Raw genomic sequence first — 8,385 nt, forward strand, 5'->3', positions numbered from 1 at the left:
AAAAGTGGTTTGACAATGCTTTATGTACAGCACATGCTCTCATTGACATGCAGCAGAGAAAAGCTGCAATCTTCAGTCTGACCTGCATAAGAGCAGTGTACTTTTTCCATCAAGGCTGCATATCAGGGTGGTGGGTGAAGTGTGCTGCACAGACGTAGAAATCAAATTGTCAGTTTTTGGTTAGCTTATAAATAAAAGACTAGAAGGTTGTACTTGTGCAACAACAAAAGCAGCCTTATGCAACAGCGCAACACCTGTCTGCTGAGGGGAATGAGGGACTCATCAGCAGGATCAGCACCATGGACAGCGGCTGGTGTAACAAGCAGGTGGAACACAGCAGTACAGGAAACATGTGACCCTCAGACTGCTTTTCAAAGGATGTTTCATCCACATTCAGCAAAGACTTTCAGAAATTCCTTTCAGAGGGTGGCTTTGATGGCTTTGAGATAAAATAGTCCCTAATATTAGAGCCAAGAGGACATGATTTTGCACATCCCGTCATTTAGAGATATTTAAATATTCCAGCAGCGCTGACGTGTGATCTCATTGATTCCTTCCAGTAAATAATGTAATATTGCTTTCATCTGGCACTCAACCCTGCACAAATTTTGAGTGGGTGACGTTTCTATGGTAAAAGCAAGCTCTCCAACTGGTTGGGAAGGCAGGAGTAAAACATGTTGTTCGACAATACTATAGAGACAAAATGTGTCCACATTTTTCATCTGTTGATTGACTCTCAGTCCTGACAGAAATCTCCAGGTGGCAACAAGCTAACAAGATACACAAACTTTTTACAAGAACTATTCTGTCTGATTTCCTTGAAGAATACAGAATTTTCCAGTCAGCAAAACCACCAAGAATGAAAGTTTTTCACCCTACTTTTCATAATTTGAGTCCTTTTCAAGACATTTGATAGATTTCAAGGATGCATACCACTTGCTGAGACTCTGCCTTGCTGTTATTCATGTCTTGATTAACAATCTTGATTTATTCCGCACATTTATACTTCATCAACTACGGACAAGCCCAGCAAGATGCCACTCTTCCATTCCTGATTTAACCTTTGGTGATTAAAATAATATCCAAATCTTTCAAAAACCCTCTAACCCAAATACAATTATGATGATTTAATCCTGTTCCTGTTTGGAAAGCAGAGGTCTCAGGTTGGCAAGTAAACATTTGTACATAATGAGTCACACTTTGATGCAAGTGCTTATTATGTGAGTTATTTTTTCAGATGATGACATTCTCAATTTGTAATGAGGCTCCCCATAAATGTCATTTCTACTACCTTGGGGAGGAAAAGTCATAAATATAACAGAGGGGAAAATGAAACAGAAACAGTGAGTAAAGGAAAAAAAGGGAACTTAGCAGAAAACACCTTCAGGCCTCATGTTGAGGTAAAGGCTCAATTAATGAACAGAAATCTGAGCAGAAATTACCCCAAAACACGCACTCTACTAGTTTGCATGCAGCTGTGAGCTTAAGAGCCAATTACCAAGTAGAAAAACCAAGATGCTCATGCACACATATGCTGGTTTTTAAGTATATATTTCCTATTTCTGATACAGTAACAAACTGCATTACTCACCTGGGTGCAGTTGTCAGTGAGTCAGCTCAGGGGTGGAAGTTCTGGCCTCAGGAGCTAAACTTATTTTTTCATATTGCTCTGTGAAAAGACAGGCAATATTAAATCAATGAAATGTAGAGAACATTTATTTATAATCAGCCAGAAAACTAGCTCGATACCATTCATCACAAGAGTTAAAAGAAGCTGAGTAAATCCACATATGTGTGGAGGCAGATTGAGCGGCTGGAGTAAAAACTGCAATTTAAACAGTGCTGCTGCAGACCAGAGGAAATTCAAAGTGTTAAGTTACAAATGGCTCCTGAGACAGCTGATTATTTGACATTACAGATGCAGAAAAAAAAGCCGATTATCCCATCAGCAGGCTGCTCAGGAGGGACAATTAGACCGGTCCATTTGGTGCGCACAGCAGTCCCACTGATACTTACAGAAAGCCCTGAATCTCAGCTGGACCCTGGTCACAGCGTGGTTACCCTGCACCAGATCAACAGAAGGAGACACTCCGTGTGCCATTCACACAGCAGGCTGGTGTAATGGTGTTGGCTTGTTGCGCTGGTGTCTTGGAAATGACGCGTAGCTCTCCACGGTGCTTCTTCGAGAATTTTTTTTCTCTGACAGGTAGTCTACCTCAGCAAACTTAACACAGTCTGATTAGTTCCTCTTCTTAATTTCTCCTTCTTCTAGCACAGCGACAGCTTCCGCATGGCTAAGTTATGTTTCAAAACCCACAATGCGTTTTTAGCTTTTTCCTCTCCAGGCTACGTGCGATTGTTGATGCGTAAAATAATAAATAAAATAACTGTGTCTTCTTTCGTCCGGCATGTACAGTCGGAATTTCTTGAAAACTCAAATCATGAAGAGCAGTAAGGGTGTTTTTCTGTCCGGAAAATTACAGAGTGAAAAAATTCCCTTGCTTTTCAGTCTGAGATGAAGAACGCAAAGAACCAAACAGGACTGCACATGAGAGTAGGCGTGAATGAATGGTGAGGGATCGAGCGGACGCAAACCACACAGTACGCGGATCTGGACAAGATGGATATCAAGCAGAGTGATGGTGGCAGACAAGAAAAAAGAGTGTGGTGTTATGCAAATGGTAGTCTTGTCTTACTCTTGCGGTGGGCAGCATTGGCACAAGAAACGATGAGCGAGAAGGAAAAAGCTGTAACACTGCAGAAACAGGGGAGGAGACGTTCAGAAACAGCGCTACACGCACGGATGGTCCTCCTGACTGCGCATCAGGAGTCCAGAATGAATGATAATTTCACACCTAAATCCTCATAATTTGCTCACTATCAGCAATCAGAAAAGATAACCTGCTGTAAGCTTAAAGCTAAAGAGCTGCTGTTCGAGGAGACTCTGTAATCCCAGATGTTGCCGGCTGCAGGTCTGCTGTAGGTTGCTGGTTTGATTTTTGTTGTCTGGATACCTACAGACGGAGATATAGTGCAGAGAAAAATATTGATTTTTACCCTTAATACTGTTTTCTGCGAAGTAAATGCAGGATACACATTTAGAACACATAAAACCGATAGAAGTAAGAAATATGATCTATAAACAGACACCGAAATAAAACTTAACCAAAATATAAGTATTCCAATACCAGCCCAATTTGTAATGCTCACTATACTACAGCAAACAAGATTCCTGGGAAACTTAAGAATATGGATGTCAAACTTTGCCATTCTGATCTTTACCACTAGTGGGGTAAATAAGATGTTTGGCCTTGAGGTGGTGCCAGAGTAAAAGCCACCAATTTAAACACAAAGGTCAGACTGCTGATCATAGGGAGACAACTCAGCCTGAGAAAATAGTTGTATTTATGTTGCCTGAAGCTCTGAGGGGCTTTCTGATGAAATAACCTGATGATGTCATCGGATAGAGTTATCTTGGGTTTCGACTAAACTATGTAAAAGAAAACCTTGGTTACAATCTGGGAGCAGCAAATTTGAAGAAGAGTTCAAAAAGCTGGAGGGCTCTTATATATGTTCCTTCTTTTCCACCAGGTAAACACATCATTGAGATTAGACAGGAGCAGTACAAACATTCAACAGCAAAACATTAATACAAGACAAGTATGTCTGTCATTAACCACATCTCAGTGATTGTAGTTTTCATTTAGAGTTTAATAATGGGCAATGACAGGAATATAAAAAGTTACTGTACCAATAAGAATTCAGTTAATGTTTTAAAAATAAGCTGCTGTTGTCTAAAAAACGAGTTAGTTCTGATTAGATGAATAGATAACTGTATCATATGCATATAATGTGATCAATACAAAAGATTATGTACATATATGGTAGTGGTTGTGTTACAAACTCTATGGCATGCTGTTTGATACAGAAAGGAAGGCTGAGGACTGACGAGAAACATGAGAGATGACTCAAGGCTTGTTAAGATATTTCAAACGAACACAAAGTATATCTGCTCTGATGAAAAGGATAAGTGCTCAGTGAAAAAGAACCCATTCCATTATGCCTTCATTCCAGTAATAACGCTCCATCAATAAGTTACATAACTTACCACATGGCCCCTTAACTCTCCCAACACCCAAGCATGAAGATAGATAGAGAGAGAGATGGGCAGTGAAAGCATGCACATCACTGGGGTTATGATGTGGGCACCTCCCTTCACTGATGTTTTGTCAAGTTAGGCACACAACACCTCTGAGAGGTTTAGCTGGAGCCAGCTCTCAGAGCCACCCCCATCCATGCTCTCACCTCTCTCCATACCCACACACCAAAACAGAAAAAGGAAAACAATGAGAGATGTTGGAAAGAAGATCGGGAAGGTACAGTCAGGGCGAGACGCCTTTTTGGGTAGATGCACACTCTATCTTCCTCTACACCCCCATTTTCATGAGGGAAGAGAAGAGAGAGAAAACAGAGAGGAAGAGTATTCTGAGAGGTATCATAAAGACAACAGGGAAGGCAGAGCCAAGGACAGAAAGTCTGTTTGGGTTAGGACTTACCCTCGCCCAGTTGGGCTGTACGCCCTACCTCCCCCACATCCCCACACTAGCATTACATTTCCAGGTAAAACAACACATTTGGTGAAAGTAACACACCATCAGTTTGTTATCTTTACTAAGAAGACATTAAATGATAGAACTGGCAGCCTTTTTCTCTCTAGCTAATGTATTATCTAATGTATTGTTTTAAATGAGAATACATAGCACTACATCCCTGTGGTTTTTTGACTAAAACATTTTTAGGGAAATGGCTGCTGAGTGATTAGGGCAGAAGTTATGCGTTGTTGTTTCATAAAACCAATAAAGACCTGCTGAGAATGTTCTGATTAATTAGCATTGAGGGAAATGGGGGATGTAATGTTTCTGAGTTTGAGCTGTACAGCAAGCAGCAATCTCTGATGATGAAAATCAAAGCCAATGCAAAAGTGCAAAAATCTGCAGTTCCTTGAGTGTCCACTTGAATCCCATTAGAAAAAATTAAAACGTGTGTTTTCACGACAGTATTGTAAGACTAAGACCTCGACACCACTTCTTTCCTGTTTTTTAGTTTAGCCAAAAGATAGTTGTAGTCAACATTTCCAATAAGGGGAATGCCATCTCAGGATTAAACGCTTCTTCACTGAGACTACATCTAGTTTATATGTGAAGTCTCAGTTGCACAGATGTTAACATTTCTTTGTTCAAGGTATCTTTTCTGTGTCCTCCAACTGAATTAAGTCAAATAGGTTCCTATAACCCTTCAATAAACTAGAACATCATATATTATTATTGTCAGACTTTGTTAAACTTCATTAATCTACCCTGCAGTAAGGCTACTTAAGACTAGCTATGCGCTAAACTAATCCTTTATGTATAAGTGCAAGCATGCCTACTGGTTGTTTAAGAATTGTAATATAGATATGCTGCAATTAAGCATTTAAAATGACCATCCACACATACTCTGCTTATAGTCACTGCACACGTGAGGGGGATGGAGACAATCTCTGGTCATTAACTACAATTTTGAGGTGATCACCAACACCATTAGGGGATTAATCCTCAGGGCAACATTAATGTGTGTATCCACTTGCTGCTGAATCTCTGTCTACAGAACAACACTGCCATGCCTAAAGCCACACTGCAAGCAAAGCTAAAAATATAGCTTTCATTTGGATAAAATTCATTTTGTTTTATTGGTGGATGATTGCCTGCAATAACGAATGGAGGCTGTAGATTACCCACCTGGAGGGATGATTCTGGTAAACCTTGGAGAGAAATAAAAGAGATTATTAGACTGAGATCTGGAGGACAGAAAGCATCAGGGGAGAGGAAAGCTCCCCAGAACGCCAGGAGGAGGGTGAGGAGGAGGAGGAGGAGGAGGAGGAGGAGGAGGAGGAGGGGGAGGAGGAGGAGGGGCAGACTGAAAGCTAAAAAGGACTCAGTTTAAAGTCACATGATGAAACATGTGGAAGAGTCGGCACTGTTTTTTTTGTGGAGATGCTTCATCGGAACAAGTGGCTTACAAGCAGAGGGCCTGATTTTATTGGTTTGTGTAAAAAGGACAACAAGTCTCTCACTTGACTTTTTTTCTATGATGCTCTTCTCTTTCTGTGATACTGACACTTTTCCATTACAAAAAAGAGAGACTTTCAAATCATAACTCATCCTGAGTGTCTGTCAAGAGAGTGGTCACCCTGTTTGTAATTTAAATGTATGAGGTCAATACCAAAAGGTTAAACGGCGACTCTACACATTTGAATAGAGAGAACCATGTTAAATATCAGAGAATTGTATGAATATGGATGTATAAGTGTAGTTTTTTAATGATTTACTAACATTGATGCACAATTAAAACCACTATTCCTCTTTTTCATGTTAGCTGGAGGCGCAGTGTCTTGAAAATACTATAGCACCGTTGTAGCAAGCTTTTTCATTATCTGTAAACTGTAACAGATGGCGATGTATACGTGTCTAAAGCTTAAGAGAGGAGGAGGTGCTGCTCATTGTAACACATAACACTGATGGGTCCTTCTTTAAATGCATTATCACATCCTCCAATGAGTTCACATTAGCAGATATGTCCGTCACAGGCCAGACACTTCAAACAATGTCTGACAAAGTACCCATCTTTCACATCTGAGTCACTGTCTGTCAGCACCATGGACAGCACCTTCTTTAACACTGAGTAATAGCTGGAAGAATAGGAAGCAAGACAAACACTCAGTAACACTTTATTTGATGCAGCTATTTATTACAGTTCATTACTACAACTCTGCCATAACATTCATCCATACATATGTTATAATTGCTCATAATGTGCAAGTTATAAAATTGTATCTCTTTTCTCATATCATAGTTCAAGGTGCTGACACTTGAAAGTGCTCTTTGAAATAATCACAGAGAGGGCCAAAAGCAAAAAAAAAACATGTTCAAATGCAAATCCATACTCTGTGTAAATACTGTAAATACTACCAAAACAATCTACTACCGCAAATAAAGTGACCTGGTCAATCATATTAACCTCAGCACCTTTTACACTCTCCATTGCACAATTATCAAATGTCTCAGTGTGTACAAGTGTTGTTGTTGTTATTGCTATTGTATATCCATAAACTTCAGCTGGTTGAGAACTCCGCTGCCTGCATCATCACCAGAGCCCCCTCCACCAGCCACATCACACCTGTCCTGCAGCAGCTCCACTGGCTTCCCATTAAATACTGCATCATTTTTAAGATTCTGTTCTTCACCTATAAGGGCAAACAACCTAGATCCTCAGGACCTCATTGACCTCCTCCATACAAAAATACCCACCTGTAGTCTCAGGTCCTCCTCTTCCATCCAACTCACCCTCCTACCTGCTCGCTTCACCACCATGGGGCCGAGAGCCTTCAGCCGCTCGGCCCCCCGCCTCTGGAACTCTCTCCTCCTGGATGTACAAAATTCCACCTCTTCCACCATCTTCAAATCCCACCTAAAAACTCACCTTTTCCGAAAAGCATATGCACTCTAATCCGTCACTTTGGGACTGGAATGACTTCCCCTCCGCCTTTAATTTTTCTAGTATTGTATCTTTATTCTAATGATGTATTTATTTACTGTTGGGTGTTGCTTTTATTATTGCTATGTTGTAATGTGACCTTGGGTGATCAGAAAGACGCCTATAAATAAAATGAATTATTATTATTATTATTATTATTATTATTATTATTATTATTATTATTATTATTATTATTATTATTATTATTATTATTATTGTTGTTGTTATTAATATTAATATTAATATATACATAACATGTATAAATGTATCACAGATTTGTATTATATCTCAGACAATTAATGTTAATGTGTTACCTTTGTTGAGCTTGTTGTCCTTGTTTTAAGCAGATGCCTAGCGAGGCCTGCAAGCTAGTTCAGACAGGCAACTTGAGATGCACTGATTTCACACTTCACATGCGTCATCTAATCATATGATGAACGTAGCCTTTCAATTTTGTGTTCCATTTAAGCTGACAGATTTCCAGTCAGTCCCTCTGCTCTGTCATTGCCACCACTGCCCTTCACCCAAGCAGCAACCTCCAGAGTTGAAAAATAAAGCTAACGTGGAAGTGCAAAAAACTACAGTTCCTCAAGTGTCCACAAAGGAATCCCCATTAACGGCCATTTTGATATGCATATTTTAACAGCAAAGTTAACATGTCAAAAAATGGGTTTGGTCTGAGATGCTCTTTTTTTCTCTCGCACAGATTGTAAAGGGGGGACATTTTTCTAAGTCTTCTGTTTTTAAGATATGAAGACTTAAAGTTATGTATACATTTTGGATAAGCAGGGGCTTGGTCGAGGTGACTGGAAG

This window comes from Notolabrus celidotus, chromosome 5 (genome assembly GCF_009762535.1).
Source record: "Notolabrus celidotus isolate fNotCel1 chromosome 5, fNotCel1.pri, whole genome shotgun sequence".
Lineage (NCBI taxonomy): Eukaryota > Metazoa > Chordata > Actinopteri > Labriformes > Labridae > Notolabrus > Notolabrus celidotus.